Source organism: Natator depressus, chromosome 15 (genome assembly GCF_965152275.1).
Source record: "Natator depressus isolate rNatDep1 chromosome 15, rNatDep2.hap1, whole genome shotgun sequence".
Lineage (NCBI taxonomy): Eukaryota > Metazoa > Chordata > Testudines > Cheloniidae > Natator > Natator depressus.
In genome coordinates, this window is record NC_134248.1 from 19,235,624 (window position 1) to 19,256,921 (window position 21,298).

Here is a 21,298-nt window from a genome sequence, read left to right on the forward strand (position 1 = left end):
CTACAGTGATGAGAGAACCCCTCCTGGGTCTACACTGAAGTGCTGCAGCCTAATAGCTGTAGTGTAGACATAGCCTAATATACTCTTTTAATCTATCTGCATAAGCCAACCCCTGTGTCCTAAATATGTTCCTTTAAAGCTAGCTTTTTATTAAAGTCTAAAACAGTTCTCATGAAAATTTCACAGTCAGCTAACGCAGAAGACTAGTCTGTGATAGATTTTCATCAAACACACTTTATTCATTTACAGATGTTTAAAAGTAACTATGCTCTAGGACAATGGTTTTCAACCTCTGGTGCGCGGACCCTGGTGGTCCGCAGACTATGTTTAAGATTTCCAAAGGGGTCTGCACCTCCATTCGAAATTTTGTAGGGGTCCGCAAATAAAGGTTGAAAACCACTGACCTAGAAGCACTGAAGCTGACTCAATCCAGTGCTAAGCCCTCTGACAACAACGTGAAAGTGTAATGTCAGTGGTGAGATCACAGCATAAAATGTTCTCATTAAGATTAGTTCCCTGGCATCACTGAAGCTTAAGAAATTGAAAATTGACATATTTATTCCTTCCCTAAATTTTTAAACAGCAAACATTTTTAAAGCCTTTGCTAAAATATTTAAACCATGTGAGTTACAAGTAGATGATGGATGATGTGGGGAATAAATGCCCTGATTTATTGGAGAAAGGGTTGTTGGGAATGTAGTGGAAATGACCTGCTAGTTGGAAACTTATCCAAATCAGTTTGATTAAATTGCCCTCAGTGGGCTATTGAATTTGAGACCTTTTAGACTATTCCAACCCAAGGTTATAATTTTAGTCATCTACCTTTGAAAATGCCCTTCACTGTCTGAGAGTGTTTTAGATTTTGGTTTCCAGAAGAACTATCAGCAAACTCACCCAAATTTAGCTTCTTGGCAGCAAAGGCTTCTTAAATGACTTTAGTGGACAATCTGACACAAATACCCAACATCTCGTCCTTTCTCACCCAGGGCTGAGAGAGACACATCTCAGCTTTTAGCCTGCTGTGTTGTCACCTTCCAAGTCCTCCAAAGATTGTCATCAGAGTCCTCTAGCAAAAAGGAGTTAAAAACCTTATATTTCTCATTTATTTAAAGCTAAGAAGAACCTGTTTTAGATGCGGGGAGGATTTGGAGGGCATTTTGATATGAAGGTGCAGTAAACTCTGGGGCAGGTAAATTATCCCCACTGCGGGGGTAAATTATCATAGACAGAGACTTCAGTGGGTTGGAGCCGCATCAAGGTTGAATTCAAATCCTTTTGTGGTTTCAGTCAAATGTTTTGCACTGCTTTAGTATATAAATCACTCTCTGTAACTTTAGTTTCATAATTGTGGATTTCCAATGCCAATAGCAATTACACTAATTACATAATAATGATGCTAAATAGCTGCTTTCATCTGAGGCAAAAGTCCATTATAAAGGGAATGAGTCTGTTATCCCTGTTTTACAGACAGGGAAACTCCCCTTCAAATGTTGGCAGGGAGGAACTTGGACTCTAAAAATAGGAACAGTGATGAGGTGGAAAGGAACTGTCTTTTTGTGAAAAGAATGAGGAATACTTTTGGCACCTTAGAGACTAACAAATTTATTTGGGCTTAAGCTGTCATGGGCTAAAAGCCACTTCATCAGATGGGGTTTTAGCCCATGAAAACGTATGCCCAAATAAATTTGTTAGTCTCTAAGGTGCCACACGTACTCCTCGTTCTTTTTGCTGATACAGACTAACACAGCTACCGCTCTGAAACCTGTCCTTCTGTGTTGACTTTTAGATTGCAAAGTGGCTTGTTCTTTTGAGGCTGATGGTGATGCACTGATCACTTTATATACTTAAGGGGGTGCTCTTACTTTGACAAATACACGTTATGTTAATCAAAGTGTAATTCTACCCTCAAAATGACTGCGGGAAACAAGCATCTTCTTCTGAAGAAATCTGTACTTTATGTATTCAGAGCGATAGTTGCTTACTTCAGTGGCAATAATAACCTTTTGCTGCGTTTTCTCCTGTTAATATGGTAGGACCTGTATATATGTGGCAGGGGGGACCGGCTTCCATTCTGTTGGGGGATCTTCAACAAAACTGTTTGCTAAATTCCAGTCAGTCACATCTATGAAAACCCATAGAAGGCAGTGGAATCCCACAGGGGTCACTGAAGGCATAATTAGCCCTGCAAAATACTACCTACTAGTGAGTGGTATACATGCAGGAAAGAACCTATCTTGACTTTCAGATCCCAGCTTCAGATTGCAGGGCTGGGAATTAAACTTGGAGCTTCATGATGGGATTTTTACAGAGTCCCTTTTCAGAGGTGAACCACACTTTAAATGCTAATAGCTCATGCTGACTTCTTTAACATTTGTTTTTAATTTTTTCTCGTGTACTTGGGTTCTGATTCAAAAAACCCTGAAGTCAATGGGAGTTTTGCCATAGACTTCTGTTGGCCTTAGATCAGGCCTTTAGGCAAGGTTGTTTTAATCATGGCTAGATATTTTTGTATTTCTAATTCAAAGCTCAGTAAAAAAGTTTGCTAAAGAACCATTGAGAGCTCACTGGGCCAAATCACCTGAGCAAATCTAGGCACCATCATGGTAGAAATGCCAAGGCCCTATCTGCACCAGCTCTCTCACCATTGCTACAACTGGTGGAGTTGCTAATGGGCCTTGCACTTGTTTTAACTTGAAATCTAGTTGCACATTATGAACACTTTGGTGGGAATCACTTAGGATATCTATAGCCGGTACTGGGGCTTAAAGTTAGGGATAAATCTAAAGTAATACTAGATCTTTTCTGTTTGTGGCTAAGTCAAGTAAGCAGATGCTCACTGAGTTAAAAACAAGCCCATAAAATTTCTCTTGAAGTGGAGGGCAGGTGCCTTTGCCAGGAATCCCCAGGAGCAGCTTACTGGCTGATTTGGAGCAGCGGAGAAGAATCACTAGATTTAGCTCAGTTCTCAGTGTTTAGCATCACATTGCACGTGATGGGAAGTTGTTTTTAGAAGGTCTTTGGCCTGGGGGGAATAGTCAGCAAAATTCCAGGTGAATCTCTTTGCTACAGTGTCAGGCAGTGCGAGGAACAGCTCATAAGGGCTGATAAATCATATGACACCCCAGGACCTACACATAATATGATCTATTATGTACTGTAAGGAACCTGGAAAAACATGCAAGCAAACAGTAGTGTGTATTGTACACCAGTGTTTTGGAAATAAGTAGGTAGATGCCACTGGCATGAACTGTGAGGTGGATAACTTCCAAGAAACATTCCATGCTGTTTAGGATCCTGCTCCCTTGGTCTTTTTTCAAATCCACCATAACACCAGACAGAACTGTTTGGTGGTGAAACAGAAATATTCACCAGATTCACATGCAGAAGCCAATAAAATAAACCCTGGACTCACTGGAATGGCACTGATGTTATAGTTACACAGCAGCTTTCATCCAGTTGAATCCCAATGAGATAATATAGATGTACTGAATCACTCTGCCTACCTCTGAAGTAGAGCCACCTCTGGGCTGAATCATGGAATGGGATTGGTCCTGCTCTGAGCAGGGGGTTGGGCTAGGTGACCTCCTGAGGCCCCTTCCACCCCTGAGAGTCTATGATTCTATGGAACCTGTGCAGCAGACGTCACCGGACTCATTTAAGTCACCTTTGCACATTGCATCGGCCCTTTGAGCAGTTTAGCTGTGCAATTTTAGTGAGGAAAAACAAAAGTAGCTCATGAGTCCCCCAAGACCTCGATTCAGCAGAGTCGGTCCCTGTTCTGCAAAGTACTTAGGCATGTGCTTACCTTTACAGAGGTGATTAAGTACCATTTACTTCAATGAGATGTAAGCACGTACCTAAAGTTAAGCATGTGTGTACCTGACTTGGCTGATTGGCCCCCAAAGTCCACTAATGTCAACAGGAGTCTTTCTGTTGGCTCCCATAGGATTTGGATTAGGCTCTAGGTGTTGGGTTACAGAAGCCCATGGGATTCAGGTCCAACCAATATTCTGGAACGTGGGCCCAGCCTCACCAATGGTTGAGTCAGTGGCACAACTAGAAGAGGGGGCCCAGGCACCCCAAATTTGAGTGGCATTTTGACCTGGTACACAGTTGCAATGCCACTTGATTCTGGACCGGCTGCCTCTCCCTCAGCATGATGGAGGGGTGGCCGGGCCACACTTGAATGGCACTGCAACCCCATGTGCCAGTTACGGCAAGGGTAGGCCAGCTATTACTCTCCTACTCCCAAGTATAGGGGGCTCTGCCCTGTATGCCCCCACTGGGGGCTTCTCCCCGGACTCTTGGGCCCTACCAAAATTTCTACAAACCAGTCACCGATGGATCAGGCCCAAGAGTTATGGCTTTCATTGCCCTTTTTAGCTCAAAGAAGTGTCCCTTTTCTACACCTGTATTAGGACATAACTCCAGTGAACACGCAAACACAGAACTCTGGAAATCAGAACATAACATGGAAACAGGCTAATGTTTCTAAACAATGAGGCCTGAAATCATTGTGCTACCTTTTTAATACAGGACCGAATTAACCTTTCAGGGCCAAGAGGCTTCGTCCAATCGCCAAAGATGACTCGTCTCTGCCAGCCAGAAATATATTAAAGAGCTCTGGCAGGAGAAAAGCCGCAGAACCTCAGCGCCGACCCCCGCCAGAGCTCTGTCATTTATTAAAGAGTGACTAAATGAAAATCCAACCACTTGTGACACGTCCCCTTCTCCCTACCCTGTGTGTTTACATAATAAATAAACAATTGTTTGTAAAGCAAGCTTAGCCTGCTCCCTTCTGAGCAGGCACGAAAGGATGCTGCGGCCAAATGGCTTGGTTTGTTTGTTCGGGGACTCCTGTTTTATTTATTTAAAAGGGGGAGATTGTGATTACTCTGGCACTGGTTCTGATGTACCTGAAAAGACAGTCACAGCAGAAATCTCAGGAGCAAGCTGTAATTAGTCAATGCAAGCAGAGAGCTGCAACTTTGTGCCTGAGCACAGTGAGAGCACCTCACTTTTGACAGGCATCGTGACAGTGTGGCATGCCTGCAGGAGACTAAGTGGGGAGGGAAGTCCTCATTATGACAATGCAGCGGACTCAAACAGTTACCTCATCCAGGCTACTGCTGTTAAAGATTTGTTCAAAACAAAGGGGGGGAAGTGTAGAGACTCAAATAAATGATAACACGTAAGAGAGAAAGAGATCAACCAACCCATGCAATTAATCCTTAGAAAAACCACAACCTCACCCCCCTTTCCGCATCATAGATTCAAAGATTTTAAGGCAATAAGAGACCAGTATGGTCATCTCGACTGACCCCCCCAGCAGAAGATAGGACATAGAATTCCTCCCAGAACAGAAAGACAAAAGAACTTGTCAGTGTCAGAATCAGAACTCAGGACCTCCTCTTGTCTAGCCCTGTACTTGTTACTCCAGCTCCTGCAGTTTTGCCACCCATGCCGTCTCCTATGCCTGGATGAGTAGCTGTATGATCCTACTGATGTTATCTCTCTTCCCTCCCCTACGCCCACGCTGCAGTTTTGTTTCATCATGTCTGATTTAGTTTGCAGTCTCCTTTGGGCAGAGGATAATGCCTTCTTTCTGGCTACTTGTGCGTGTAAAGTTACATATATGCTTAATTGTTTTGCTGAATGGGTGCCTATAGGCCTCATTTTGTCCATCTGTTATTTGGTTAACATACTTAGCACCCTAGCTAGACAGCTGAGAGATTTAATATTTGCAAAGTAATTTGTGATCCTTGTAAAAAAGTCCCAGGCTAAGCATGAGTCTTATCATTCCACTAAGTAAGAAGAAAATTAAAACTGACCCAGGAATCCAGAGGAGACATGCCATCTTCACACAGTATCCTGGCTGGAATTAATCTTTAAAGTACTGCATAAAAATAAAATGTATTGAAAAGCATAATTTTTTACTTTTTATCTAAATGGCTAAATCAGTATGATTATGACCTCATTAAATTAATCTTTTCTCTAAAGGGTAAGTCTGAGATCTAAAGCAGAGATAGCAGTGGGCTTGCAAATAATGGAATTCAAGAGCTTGTCCTCTTGAGGTGGAGCATGTTGCAGGGGACAGATGTGGAATCACTTTCTAAAGCACTGGCAACTTTCTCGGCCAACTCTTTAGCTGGTGGAAATTGTCTTCGCTCCAGGGATGTCAGTGGAAGAGGAGGAAAAGTCTCTCTGAGTGGATGTTTTTGGCAGTACAGTGGGATCAACCTCTTTTGAAGATTCAGGGCCAAAATCTGTGCTACTTACTTGCACCAGTGTCAATCTGGGGTAACTCTGGTGAAGTCAATGGAGGTACTCCACATTGGCAACCCACTGAGAGCAAAATATGGCTTGTGGGTGCTACTCAGGATCCATCATAAGATCACCATGATCCTGACTTACACCCCTTCCAGCCCCACTGAAACCAATGGTGTATTCTTCAGTCCATAGTTCGGTACAGTTGGCAGTGTCTGGGCTGGCAGAGATTCTGTAGGCCAAGGCTGGTGCCATTCTACTGGGAGGTTTTGCAGTTCCTCCTCAGCAAGTAACACCATGGCAGTCAGAAGAAGGTGTCAGAATATCCCTTTTTAGGCTGGGTTGGCAAGTATCCCATAGTTAGAAGTAGTAGGTTCCTGGTGGTCTGCTCCTGCTCGCACTGAAGCTGATGGATAATAAAAATCCCATTGACTTCAATGGGAGCAGGACTGGGCTCTAAATCCAACAGCAGTTCTACCAAATATGGCAATACTTCTACAGGCTTCAAGGGAAACAGCTGGAGCTCAGCCAGAACAGCAGAAAGCTCCTAGCTGTGGCAACAACCACAGCAAACACTGAAAGAGACTGGCTTGCTCCCCACCTCCATGAGTGGGACCACTGCAACACCCTTCATCAGACTGAATTGGTCCTTCAACCACCGGGAGTGTCCTTCATCGGGACTATTTTGTTGTCAAGTACAAGTCTATATCAGTATGGAGGATAAAATGGGATCTAGATTTCCCCAGGGGGCACTGAAGGCCTTACAAGGAGAGAATCCACATAGGATAGTTGAACAAAATTTGAGCCTCTAGATTTCATGAGGGACATATAAGACCTGACTGTCTTCAGTTTGGGTTCTTAGGACAAAATCCTGCAAGGAGAACCACACGGACACAGGGCCGACCCCTGCAGAATCAGTTGCAGGATCGGGACCTTAATTAGTTTCGCTGCCTAACAAATAACATGCAATAAAGTTATGGCACTGGGTCACCCATCAGAGCGACCCTTCAGGTTGAGTGTATTAGGACATTCCCTTCCCAGCCATAAATAGTCTCAGAACTCAGGTTTACATTTGCGCAATAAGGGCCGCATTTTCAGAAGGGCTTCAATCCTGCCTCTTTATTTCCATTTTGCAGCTGCATTTGCATGTACAAAACGTACAGAGGCACATTTAGAGCCAGATTTTCAAAAGTACTCAGCATCCACAATTTTCAAAAGAGCTCTGCACAATTCAACCCACTGTGCTTTCAAAGATATATGTTCCAGGGACTGGATCTTGTAAATTAAACAGGATTATTTATTTATGAATGATAAAAATAGTCTTTAGATGCTCTACCTTCTTTTTAATAATATATAAACATGGAACTGTCCTCTTGTTACAACATGGCAGTCTTTGGGAGGTTGATGTAGGTGATGAGATTGCGCTGTTGATGTCCCTAAAGCAGTGCTGTTTACTCTGGTCTCTGGATGTGATCCTGCAGTCCTTAAACAGGCAAAACTCGCAAAGTTGGAAAGACTGGGCCTGCCGTTCTGAGGACTCCAAGAGTTCCAGCTGATGTTCGTCATCAAAACCGCTCGCAAGATTCCACATAGGTGCAAGTCACACAGTCAACAGCAGTTGCCCTTCCAGAGCGAAGGTAATTATACACAGTCTTCTCTTGTGCTCTAAAAGACATGGTTGGATGAACCTCAGCTGGTGTTGGAAATGTAGTTCCAGCTGACTGCAGATATTTTCACAGTCCCTTTTTCCTCATACATATATACACTGCCTCTCACTTTTTCCTCATACATATATACACTGCCTCTCTTTCTTTCTTTTTGTGTTATACAGACACTCCCCTCCAAATCTTCAACAACAGAAAACCCTTTAAAATTAAAAAAAAATCTGCTTTTTCTTCTTTATTTCATGACTGGGATTCCTGTTCTTTTCCTTTGCTTTATTCTCCTCACCGATTAATTCCATTTATTTCATTTATATTCACCAAGTTCTACAAGTTCCCAGTTACCACACCTATTTCTTAACTTTATATTTCCTGCATTGCTTCCAGGATTTCCCTATTGCGACTGCAAAAGAAATTCTCAGAACGTAATCCTCAGGCTTGCACCACTTTAAGTACAGAATCAACCCAAAACCAAATCTCCACACCGACAAACCCTTAAATTTTGAGGGAGTTCAACTCCAGATCCAGACTTTGCAGCTCAGACCTATCTGTACCATTAAAGATCCTTTGGGGGGATGGATTAAGAAGGAAATTATTGTACGACTGAAGTGGCTACTTCTGAACACTCAGTATCTTCTTTTTTAAAACACTTACATCTCATCCATAATCTGGACTCATCAGCTGCAAAATTCAATATCTGAAGCTAAACCAGACCGATAAACCATCTGAAGTCACAATAACTCTGTTCTTTTTTTTTGCGCGCCTTTCATTTAAGAAAGGTCAAACCAATTGGTACCAAATTTAACAGAATAAATGTTGCTCTCCTTAGCCAAGACCTTGTCTGCCAAGATATAAGGAGTGACTGTTTCCAGTTGAGTTATAACCCTTCCCACCCAGAAAAACAGGGCTTATTTAGATTGGAAAATGCTGACAGACATTGAAGTTTATCTGTGCTGGTGGGTGTCAGTCTACGATAAAGCACACCTTAGTCGAGCCCATAAAAGTGGCATTTAATTCAGAATCCTGTGCTTAGCTGTGCATCATTAATCTGCCTTCTCTGTATTAATCACACTGAAATACATACTGTTTGCATCTGTTCATACTCCAAAAAGCTGTTTGACAACTGAATGCAGCTGAAAGCTCTTAATTCTTGATTCCTGCGTGGCACTTAGCTCAACAAAACTAGATACCGAGAGCCAGCTTTCCTGAACTGAAATTTGCCCAAAATGGAAAATCATTTGGGAAGGACGGGGTATGCTCGAGAGTGTGTTAAACACAGGATTCTACTGGCTTGACAATTATTTAGGAATGGTGTCAATGAAATAAATACCATCATTCAGTATTTAGGAAGCACTGGTTTTCAATAAACAGAGAAATTGGAAATATTCTAAAAAGGCAATAATGAATGGGAGCGTAGTTTAGTTGTAATTGGCCAAATTCATGCCTGTTTTAACTCCTAAAATTCCACAGGCCGACATATCTATGGTGACACTGGCTCCAGATCATTACAGCTCCGTTGACTTTAATATAGCTACGCCAACTTATACCCGCTCAGAATCTGGCCTTGTGGTGTGTAAGTACAGGGGTTTGGGGATAAAGCACCTACTGAGAAAACTTAACGAAGCTAGTGCTGGGAACTGAAGCCGTATCACAAAGCCAGACAGCAACTGCGCAAGCTGCTAGACCCTGGCCTGCCATTGACCTTTACAGGATTCTCAAGGTACCTCCATTCTGTCTGCAGTTACACACAGGGGCATTTGAACATTGTAGACAAGCTAACACTGCACGTTCTGATTCTGCAGTTTTCTTCTGTCCTGTGGTACGTTCCGCTCTCTTCCAGCCTTTCTGACTGCCTCCAGCTCTGCTAAGATTGCACAGAATTGCTACTTCAGCATCCGGCAATTCTTCACTGGAGCAGGATGAAATTTCCTCTCTAGCGCTGGGACACGGGACTGCTTTCTGAAGCACCAGGGAAGAGCACAGTCGGTCAACCCAGGGAAAGGAGCAGAAATAAATGCAAATACTTACGAGCGACGGAAGGATGAATAAGAAGAGAAGGAAAGTTCAGCATGGAAAGTAGGAAGTGTGCTGTGAGAGAAAGGAACTGGGAAATGAGGGTGAAACACAGATCGGAGAGAGGATTCATCATGCAATGTCACCATTGTAACTGATTTCTATAGCTCCTTTCACAAGCCTCAAAGCAGATTGTGCAATTGTAAAATGCCAGGGAGCAATATGACAGAGCCATAGTCATCCTCTACACCAAACTGGGGAAGACACACTTGGGAATTCTGCAGGGGGGTGGAAAATATAACCCAGGATGCATATCCTGATGGTTGCTGCAGCCCTGAGGATTCTGTGGCTGTTGCTCTGGCCCTGTTCTGCAAGAGGCAATGGACGGGAGAGCCACACAACAGCCCTATCCTTTGCTCCTACTACTCATGCTACTCTCCAGATCTCTCTGGGTGTGAGGTCGCCCCTGTAAAACTGGCTTTTGCAGTGAGCAAGGGGTATCAGTGCCCTGTGTGGGCTCCCCAAATCTCCCCCTGCCAGCCCAACCCCATGCACTCTGGAACCTCATCATCACCACTGCAGGCAAGCCTACAGAGAAGGGAACATCATTTGTAGGGTGACCAGATAGCAACTGTGAAAAAACAGGACAGGGGGTGGGGGGGTAATAGGCGCCTATATAAGAAAAGGTCCCCCAAAACGGGACTGTCCCTTTAAAAACAGGACAGCTGGTCACCCTAATCATTTGCCTCCTTGTGATGTCAGTTTCACTGACAGCTTTACTGTAACTAGAGTTGCGATTTGCATTTTGCAAAGTCTTGGCAGCCTAGGGCTTTCATTCTCTTTCCCTGCAGATAGGTCCCTCGGAGTGGAAACCACGGCAGATATTCAGAGGGGTGACTTCACTTCACCTACTGCTCAAGTGTAGCCAATTTCCAGCGTGGAATGCTGCAGCCTTTAGATTCCCACATGCAGCTGTGCAGAACAGTGACCCTGTTCCACATCAGACATGAGATCACACAACCCCATCTCTGGAGTGGAAAGCTGCACCACTCTATAGACCATTCAGGCAACTTCACATTTCTTCAAGTGCTTGGCTTCTTCCTCCGACTATGACTTCCAGTTCCTCTGTCTGGGAACAAAGAGATGGAAAGAGGGCTCAGCAAAGAAAGAAGAGCAATGCTAAAAAAACCCAACAGCTATGAAAATAAACATACATTCAGATTAGCCCCGCGAACACAAGTTCTCTTACCAAGGCCATTTTCCTTACAAGTCATCTTTTTCCCTGCGTTTTCCTCCCAGGTCAAAAGCTGCTCTAATAAGTGGAAATATTTTCTCCTGGACCCAGTCAAGCCAAGACTGACAAAGACTGTAGTGAGTTATTTCTGCAACTGAAATGTGTGCAGCATGCTAATGGTTAGGTTACCACTCAGACAAATTTTTACTTTGATGGCAGAGAGCATCTACTTCAGTGCAGCTACAGCTGTTCATTTATATTACAAACAAAACAATTGCCAAGCATTGTTGGAATTCAGCTGCCAGAATAAAGGAAGTGGCTTTCATTCAGTCTCGTCTCCCATCACAAGACAAACTGGTGTTATTCCTTGAACTAGAAATCTCAGAATGCAAAATGACAAAACAATATGAGCCGCTAAGCCACCTCGCCAAGCTACATGCATGGTCACCTGGTGTTTCATGCATTGTTTTGAACTCACTCAACTTTTTGGGGACTATTTTCAGTCACATGACTATATAGCCTAACAGCCTTAAACATTTGCTAATGGAAACAAGAATCATGATAATGGAAGGGAATAGATACTCATTCAGGGTGAATTAAGAACATCCCTCAAATCTTCACCCATGATCCAGTCTTAACTTCAGTGAATCTCTCTGAATAGAGGAAATCTTAGCATTTGTTCAAAACTTCCAAGCTGGTGCTTTGTTAATTTTCAGTCCACACATCTAAGATCTGATCCATTGAAGGTGAGTCAGTGGGAGTCTTTCCACTGATGTGAATGGGATTGGCCTGCAACAGAGAAAAATCTCCCTCCATATCTATTATACCAGTAGGACACATAGGATATATATTGAGATTTACTGAGTGTTGCCATGAGACGTTACACAGCAGTACTGCTCAGTAGGCCGAGAATTTTAAGAAATGAAATGTTTGGGAGGCAAATCCTGTCCCCAATACAAAGCTCAAATAGCCCGTGTGCTGAGGGAATACCTGAGGATGAGATGGAAGGAATCCTCCCCTAGGCTCTGCTCCAGCAGCCCCACATGGAAGGATGGAAGCCCTGATCCTGCCTTACCACTCTTCCCTTTGGCCTGCCTTCAAACTCGGCCTCCATGGCAGCACAAAGGGAAGCCCAAGAGCACAGGCCTGCAGCAGGCAGCTTTGATCCCTCCGACCCCTTCATTGGGTGGGGCTATCCTGCAGTTGACAGCAGGAATGAATTAGTTCCGAGGGTCCTCTGCCTTTGTGGAATGGAGAGGTGAGTGGGCTGAATGTGACCCACTGTAAACACTGGTACACTGTTGATTCGTGCCAGCTCTTGTTATGGGATGATGGAGGGCACTATTCAGATTAGCAAATGGAGGCTCAGAGACCATCAGCTCCATGTAAATATAGTCAATTCTTCTTAAATACACACTGCTTTAGCACCGTTTTCTTGTAGAGTTGTAGCACGCTAAATATTTTGGGAATATTGGTTTATGTTCCAGTTCCCAAAGAAGCGTTAATTCATTTTGTCACCAGCAACTTTAATCGTGCATGCATCTGTTTAAGATTAAGCAATTATCTGATGAACCTTTGGAGAAAATGAATTTTAGATGAAGCATGTACACATTTTTATTATGCATACATTTCCGCTGATCAGTTTTCTCTTCCTTTTGGTCAGTCTCTTATGCGGAAGCGACGAACAAAAATCTGCATATTTCATTCCTTGAAAAAAACATTTCCACTGACATAGTCTTAATGCCACCTTTCCACTTACCCGTCAGTGCATCTTCAAAAGCTTGCTGATCAAATACATTCCACCAGGGACTTAATTCTGTGTGGAAATAACAGGTCATCCCCAAAAAGAGATACAGAAAGCCAGATCTTTGGCCGGTTTAAACTAGAGAAGTTCCGTTGATTTCAGTTTATACCAGCTGAGGATTTGGTCCAGAGATTTAATGTATAAGGATATTTTAAAATGTTCATAGAATATCAGGGTTGGAAGGGACCTCAGGAGGTCATCTAGTCCAACCCCCTGCTCAAAGTAGGGCCAATCCCCAATTTTTGCCCCAGATCCCAAATGGCCCCCTCAAGGATTGAACTCACAACCCTGGGTTTAGCAGGCCAATGCTCAAACCACTGAGCTATTCCTCCCCCCCAATAGCAGGACTAATCCCCAATTTTTGCTCCAGATCCCTAAATGGCCCCCTCAAGGATTGAACTCACAACTCTGGGTTTAGCAGGCCAATGCTCAAACCACTGAGCTATCCCTCCCATCTTACTTTGTTTGTTGTTTTGTTTTGAAAAAAAAAAAAAAAGGTGTGAGACCCCTCAGACAGCAAAAACCGGTCACTGGCAAAAAGTTGGCAACTAAAAATTCCTTATGTTAAATTCAGCCTCCTGAAGAACAGTATTTTTTAAAAGGCAGCATGACTTGAGCCCCTGAGTCACAGATTAAATTGCCCAGGAACGAATTTTTCAAAAGAAAATCGGTGTCAATACTTTGAATGCACAAAGTCAAGGACTGCAGCTACTTCAGAATCAGTATGCTCCACAGTGGATGTAGCACGGGTCCAGTCTCATTAAAGCCTTATCAAGCAGACAGATTTGAGTGTGGGGATTTCTTCTTCTTGGAAGTGAACTTAGGCCCTGGGAAAGGTGTCAGACTCTGATAGTTTGAGGGCGAGGCCCTCTATTTTTCCAGACATACAGTAGGGTGCATCGTGCAAACTTCCCACAAAATGCCTGATCCTCCTAAGGACGTATCTATTTCTGGGTGTGAGATGGTAATTTAGGGCTGCCCTCACAATTGCACCAATTCATCCAAACTGGTTTCTAAATCAGAATACAAATCCCTTGTGTGGCTACTCCGAAATGGGTTTAAGAGTAGCTCAAATTGATTTTGCTTAATTTGACTCAGAGGCCTGCAATCCGCAAGAAACTAAGTCCCCAACCCCCTGTATCCTCAAACAACCACAAGCAATGATTTTCCACCAGTGTTCCACTCCTCATCTCTACCCGAGCAGCTGGCATGGCATACTCAGCTGTGCTCTGGACCCCCGCTCCAAAGGGGTTTCAGAGTTCACTGCAGGAGTTAATGCTGCTCGAGGAACAATAGCATTAACTTTATGCAGCTTTTTCTGTGTAGGTTCCATACATCTTCCAGAGGAACATGCCTCTTGGTACAACTCCTCCAGATGCCCTCTGTCTTTGGCCATGCTGTGGTCTTCTCCATAATCTGTTCTTTAGAAAAGGGGCGGGGGGTGGACCACCCATTTAGCTGCCTACCCTATCCATGCTGCTGCCACCGTTAGTCTGTAGGTTTACTCCCCTTTGTGCCCCACAGTATAGGGAAGCATAGGGGATTATATTGATGAATGCAGGGTTGTTGTGGCCGTGTTGGTCCCCAGATATTAGAGAGACAAGGTGGGTGAGGTAATATATTTGATGGGACCAACTTCTGCTGGTGAGAGAGACAAGCTTTTGAAAAAAGCTCTTGTTCAGATCTGGTAAATGTACTCGGAGGGTCAGAGCTAAATACAAAGTGGAACAGATTGTTTAGTTAACACGTATTTCAAGGGACCATTGAAAGCAAAGTGGCTAATTAAAGGGACCTTGATTGGTGCCTTTAAATACATGTTAATTAAACAATCTGTTCCACCTTGTATTTAGCTGTGACACTCTGAGTACATTTACCAGACCTGAAGAAGAGCTGTGTGTATATCAGGGGTTCTCAAACTGGGGGTCGGGACCCCTCAGGGGGTCATGAGGTTATTATGTGGGGGTTGCAAGCTGTCAGCCTCCACCCCAAACCCCGCTTTGCCTCCAGCATTTATAATGGTATTAAATATATAAAAGTGTTTTTAATTTATGGGGCGGGGGGGGGTTGCACTCAGAGGCTTGCTGTGTGAAAGGAAAAGTTTGAGAACCACTGGTGTATACCAGCATATATAAATCAATTCACCTTTCACTGAAATAGAGACCCTTTGGGATGCAGCCACACCCGTTGACACTGCACTACCCAAGCAGTGCAGAGGCTCAGACCTGTCTTTGCATCTGATTTCACCACTTGGGCCCATTGCCAGCTCTAACAAAATAATTCACCTCTCTCTTTACAAACCTGCTAAGTCCTGGGTTTGGAAATCAGTGTTTCTTCTGCACAAGTTAATGACATCCCAAAGCCTTTAAATAAGTTTAGAGAGTGCAAGAAAAATCATTGGTTGCTGCAGTAAGTAGACAGACCCATTCATTCAGTGCCTGGCGTGTGAGTGGAGCTGAAAATCATTCAGTAGTAACAATAATACGATTGGGCCAAAACCTGAAATCCGTCTTCATTCTCACTCCTTACTCAGGCCAAGCACCACAGAAATCAATAGACATTTTGCCTAAGCAAGGCCCAAGGAAAAAGGAAGTGGGGACTTTAGGATTTGATCCATTAACTATACCTAGCGCCTAGAGTACAGCAGTTTAACAACTTCAGATTAAAGTACAAACAATTCATTTTCAGGTTTGGGGTTTTTAAAAAAAGCCTGCCCTCTGGATATCAGTAAAAGAATCCAGGGCAGTATTCAGCATTGCTAAGGGGTAACCTTGAGTCTTGACCAACAATGCCCTGGCTGATTCATAGTGCCCTGGGATACCCAAGGATGTGTAGATTATTTCTGTGAGTAGAGCAGTCGACTCATTTGCCTGCAGGGTCACATCAGTGTCTGCAGCAACTCGTTGCTTTGTAAAGGGATTCTGGAATATTTTGAGTATGCTACATGAAATCAAATTCTATTCTATTTGTCAGGGGTGCCACTGCCCTCTACCGGCGTGCTGCTTCCCTAGTGTCTAATAATTCTTTCTGTTTGCAGGGCTACAAGAATTGTTGCTGGAATTAACTGCCCTGGATACCTGTGTTTTGGAGCTGATATTTCTGAGTTCAAATCCAATTCCCTTCCTCTGTGTCCAATTCCCTTCCTCTGTGAGAGAGGTACACTGCTTGCTACTTGAGCACCTTAATGTTTGCATTTGTACAAGAGCCCCAGATCTTGGTCTATAAAGCTTAACACCTAAGGGCCCAGCCCTGCAAACTTTACAGTAGCAAGTAATCCTAACTCACACAAGGAACCTCAATGAGTTCCCATTGACGTTAATAGGACTGCTTCTTTGATTATTTGAATGAATAAGATTGCAGGGTCAGACACTGCGTTAATTGTCTTGTGGAAAACACTGCATTTTAGAGAATTAGTCTTTTCCTGTTAAGACTGTCATGGTATAAAGGTGTTCTGATTCCAAAATGTTATGATTATTTATTTGTATGACTGTAGCACTAAGAGCCCCATTTGTGGACTAGTTCCCTACTGTGCCAGGCGCTGTACAAATGCAGAATGAAAAGCAGTCCCTGTCCTGAAGGGCTAACAATCTATGTATCAGACAAGTGACAACGAATGGATAAAACACAGATAGTTCGGGAAATACAAGGAAACAATGAGACAATATCTGTCAGCATGACAGGCCCTGGTCTCAGCCTACCAGTGGTATAACCGTCATCAAGTTTTTGTAAATATCACCGCAAAGGGGAGTTTTGAGTTGGGGTTTGGAGGAGGAGGATGACATGTAATCAAACCCTATCTAGACATGAGTACCGTTGTGTTTTAGGAACCAGCTCATGCCATGACTCGTCTGACCTGAGCACAATGAATAGGACTGACTTAGGTCTACACACAGCAGTTCTCTTCTTTTCGCAACCGAGCCATGTGTCAACTGAGTTTCCCTATTCTGGGACCTGCTCGAAAGCCCATTAAAGACAACGGAAAAACTCGCATGATCAAGCCCCTGGTGCCTTACTGTGCATGTAGCAGCATATCCTGGGAGAAACTGGGCATCTATCCCATTCTGACCCAGCAGGGGATAGGGTAACCAGCAAATGTGAGGCAATGTATTCTGGATGTCCTGCCACAGACAGAATAGGAAGAAAAGAAGACAGGCCAACTCCCCAGTACAGGCCTATGTAGTGGTCCCATCTACATAGCAACATAACAACACTGAGACTTAGTTACAGGAAAGCAATCATGTACCAGGCTATGCCACATGGTTAGCTACTACAATAGCGTGGATGCACAGGGTGAAATCTTGGCCGCAGTTAAGCCAATGGCAAAACTCCCCCCAGATGCCAGAATTTCACCCACAGTCAGAGTCAGCCATGTCACTAATTGCTTAAAAGCTTGGTCAAAAGTGAAAGCATAGACAGGCAAAAACCTCACAAGAACACTGCAAACCTAGCTTTCATATTCATTCATAAATAGCTTTCTCTGGACACTATCAATATTTATGATTGCATTTCTGTAAAAAAATGTAGTGAGCATTAAAAACAAACAGCCTAATGCCTCCAGTGTCCCCACTGCTCAAAAATATAATGTGGATGATGCTTTGATATTTGCACCAGCCTTTCCAAAATCTCTTCTAGCTCTTCAATCATTTGCTCTTTATCAAAATACCATCTGTAAAAGCTTCTCCCCCTATGGAAAGGACTTCTTGATCTCATGTATTCTGCAAGGTATACCCTGTTGTGTGTCTTTTTCCAGCTTTCCTTCTTGGTTTCCATTATAATAATGAAAAAACTACAAAGCATGATTAGTTCCCATAAAATCACAGAGCAGTAAACTTTCTTCAGACTCTCCAAGTTTGTAGAAGAGTTTTTTCACTGTACTTATTCTAGTTTAAAGTTTAGTGATCGGTTAGCATAGTATTCTATGGACTATTTTTTCCTCCAACTGCAAATCAGGTATGTGTGTTTGTTTGTTGGTTTATTTTTAATTCCTCCAGCATTTGTGTTTGATGCAAGAGTAATTAAAAGTCTGGAGGCAGGTTAGGAAAACAACAACTCAGCTTAATAAAATGAGCTTCACCGAGTAGAGAAGAAGTACTGAGAGCTTCTCCAGAAATCTTCCCAGGGGACATTGTGGGGAGGGATAGCTCAGCGGTTTGAGCATTGGCCTTCTAAACCCAGGGCTGTGAGCTCAATCCTTGAGGGGGCTGTTTAGGGATCTGGGGCAAAAATTGGGGATTGGTCCTGCTTTGAGCAGGGGGTTGGACAAGATGACCTCCTGAGGTCCCTTCTAACCATGATATTCTATGATATGGAGTGACAACACATTCCCCAATGAAACACCACATTAAAAAGCATTATGTTGTCATTTTCTGGGTGTCACACACATCACATATGTTTGCACAAACCTATTTTTATGCCAAAAATTATAGAACGGCAAAAAAATTGCTTATTTGAAAATGCACTGAGCAGCTGATTGTCTACGCGCAGGGGGGTGATTTCTGTAATGAACTCTGAAGTGCATTCCTGTTTTGTCTGATTTAATTGAAGCAAGGGTTTGTTTTTCAGGGTAAAGCAGCAAGGGGCATTTTTATTTACTGATTGCTAATTCTTCAGGGCCATAGAGGTGTAACAAGAGACAACTCTTCAGTCATCTTCTGTCTCTCCCCTTCATCCAATCGCCAGCTCTTTTCCCATCCCATAAGCTTGCTGCTTATTCATATTCTTACCGGACAAAGTTCACACATGTTTGTTTGAGTATATATCTCCTGATCCTGAAAAATCTCTCAGTTCCACCAAAACAAGGATTGCCATGTAGTAACTATACCACAGAAAAAACTGCCAACATACCCTGGACTCTGGGCTTCTCTGAGAGAACAGATGTTACAGGCATGCCATTGCTGTCTGTCTGCTGTGCTTCCCAGCTCCATATCTGTGAGCAAGAAGGGGGATATCACTGCGCAAGAGCCATGCCCTCTCAAAGCATACTGAGGGGAAGGACAATGTGCTTGGATCTTGCGCAAAGTTAGTCGCTCAAATGTGAGTCTTCCTGACTTCTGAATAATTGGTTTGGTAAAGGAATGAAATCACTCCTCATTGGCTGACTTGGTTACTAGGGTGGTAGACAACCACACATGCCATAAATACGCCTGCAAAGGTTTGAGAATCTAGACAGTTTGGAGCTAATTGAAAAACTCTGTGGTGAAATTCGTGTCTTCAAAAGGAAACACCATCCGCCCTCGTTCTCATGCGCACACAGAAAATGCCTAGGCCCATAGATTTTCAGCTGAAGCATCCGTTGCATACCAGGCTCCCCTCCTGCCCCAGAAGTTCTGTAATCCTTGGGAGACCCATTTCAGACCAGAAGCTTGAAATCTTTGATCAGAGTGTCTTCTGGCTCCCAGGCCATACAGAAGTTGGAAAGTTGAAGGCCTAGCACAAGAAGCACACAGTATTCTAGCTTGGGTTACCCCTTCCCTTACCTCCTTTAAAGGTTTTCACAGAGGGATCCTGAGAAAGCAGAACTTCTGGAAGTGGGACACTTCCTCTTCCTCATCTCCTAGAGGGCTCTGTCTCCTCGCACCACTTCTTTACCCCACACTCTGACTCTAGTTATGGAAAGGTCTACAAGTGCCCTGGGTAGGCTTGTCTGATTTACTAGTAATGCCCAAACAGAAATAATCATCTCTCCCTTTCACACAGCACAGGGCAGGGGACCTGCATGTCTAAAAGGATGTGAAACCTGGCTACAGAAAGCTATTTACAATGTCTCTTTCAAACCACAAGCTCACATGAAGCCTTGGGTACCTGCTGCTCATGTCTGCCTTCATCTCCAGTCAGTCCAGACCAGCAGGCTGCCTACAGTCCAATTGGGGCCACCCGTTTGTATTCATGCAGATGTGCTTTTATAGACGAAGTTCACTAGAAACTGGAGGGAGGGGGAGAAACAACAGCACACGGTTATTAGTCTTTTAAAGGATTCAGAAGCTGTCTGGCTTGTGGCCTCAGTCATTTACTAGAGTTGGCTCCTTCGCAGAATGATAGCGTGATACACTTCTAATACAATTTTAGTAGCAAAATTCAATTTAAAAAGCATTCCTGGTCATAAAAAACATTTGCAAAATTCAAGAGGCAAATAGTGGCACGGAGCCACCAATGCTCAGCGTGGACCAAAAACCGTACCATTAAATTGACATTACTTCCCTACAGGACGGCTCATGCTGCAAGGACACTTGGACTGAAGTCAAGAAAGAAAACTAACAAGAGGCAAGCCAATGCATACATACAGCTTGTCACCAGCTCAGAAGGACACTGCAGAGATAAAAGTATTTGTTTCAGAGTTTGAGGTAAAGGATAAACTTCTTCTTTGAAGGGATTCTGCAAATCGCCTTTCCGAAATGTCTGTCATAAATCGGAGGACTACAGATATACGTGTGTGTGGCACATAATAGCTGGGCTCAAGCATGTAGCAATTAGACAAGGCCATTACCAGCCATCACAGTGGCTTGGGGGCAGCTTCAGAATCAGAGACCACTTTCCTGGGCCCTCTCCAGATGGCCATTATGACATTTCTAGATGGGAAACTGGCCTCCACATCCTTGAAAGAGATCCACAGGCTAGTTCTCTGGCATGTCTAGCCGTGCGTCCAGCTGTCAGATGGCATTTTGCCTTCTCACCAAGTGGTGTCCCAGGGTAACTCTGATAACTGAGAGTAGGTTTAGAACACAGACTGCTAGATGAGAGCCGAGATTCCAGGAGAGCCCCAAGTGTGTCCAGTTAGGACAACAGGCTTTGTTAGCAGAGATCTGATCTGCTGACATTTTGCCAACAGCAAGACCCTTTCTCTCAAATCTCCGATGGGACTGGACCAATGCAGAGAACTTGTGAACCCCAAGAAAACTTCAGCTTTCATCTTGAATGGAAACGTTTCTCAGTTGTGGATTTTTACAAATGTAACATGTGATCTTGTGCAACACAGTGTTGCAAATAGGATAGAGGGCCCAATTCTCCCTTACACAAGGTGCCAGAGCAGTGCCAAGAGACCTGAGTGAAAATGGCTCAGAAAGTTGAAATTTTAAAGGCAAGAACTAGGCTGTTAATGTCCTTACTCCTGTCTCGCTGAAGTACCAGGATGTGACATATCTGTGAGGTGGCTAGCATGCAAATTTAATCCACAAGGTTAGGCTGGAATTCACCCAGGGATAAGAATTATTATTTGTAAATACCATCCAAGATTCCTGCACTTGGCAGAACTTTCATCCACCAGTGACTTGTCCATGACATAGGTGCTTTTTAATGGCATTATAAAGAAATACTGTGTGCGCAAGA

At 43.6% G+C, this 21,298-nt stretch overlaps 1 long non-coding RNA gene across 1 annotated transcript in view; it reads right to left on the minus strand.

The window, feature by feature from the left end:
• Positions 1–7,512: 7,512 nt before the first annotated feature.
• Positions 7,513–21,298, minus strand: part of LOC141999507 (uncharacterized) — a 43,265-nt gene continuing 29,479 nt past the window's right edge. The window contains exon 3 of the long non-coding RNA XR_012642023.1: positions 7,513–11,070. This is a non-coding gene — a long non-coding RNA (uncharacterized LOC141999507). The remainder of the gene's footprint in view (positions 11,071–21,298) is intronic.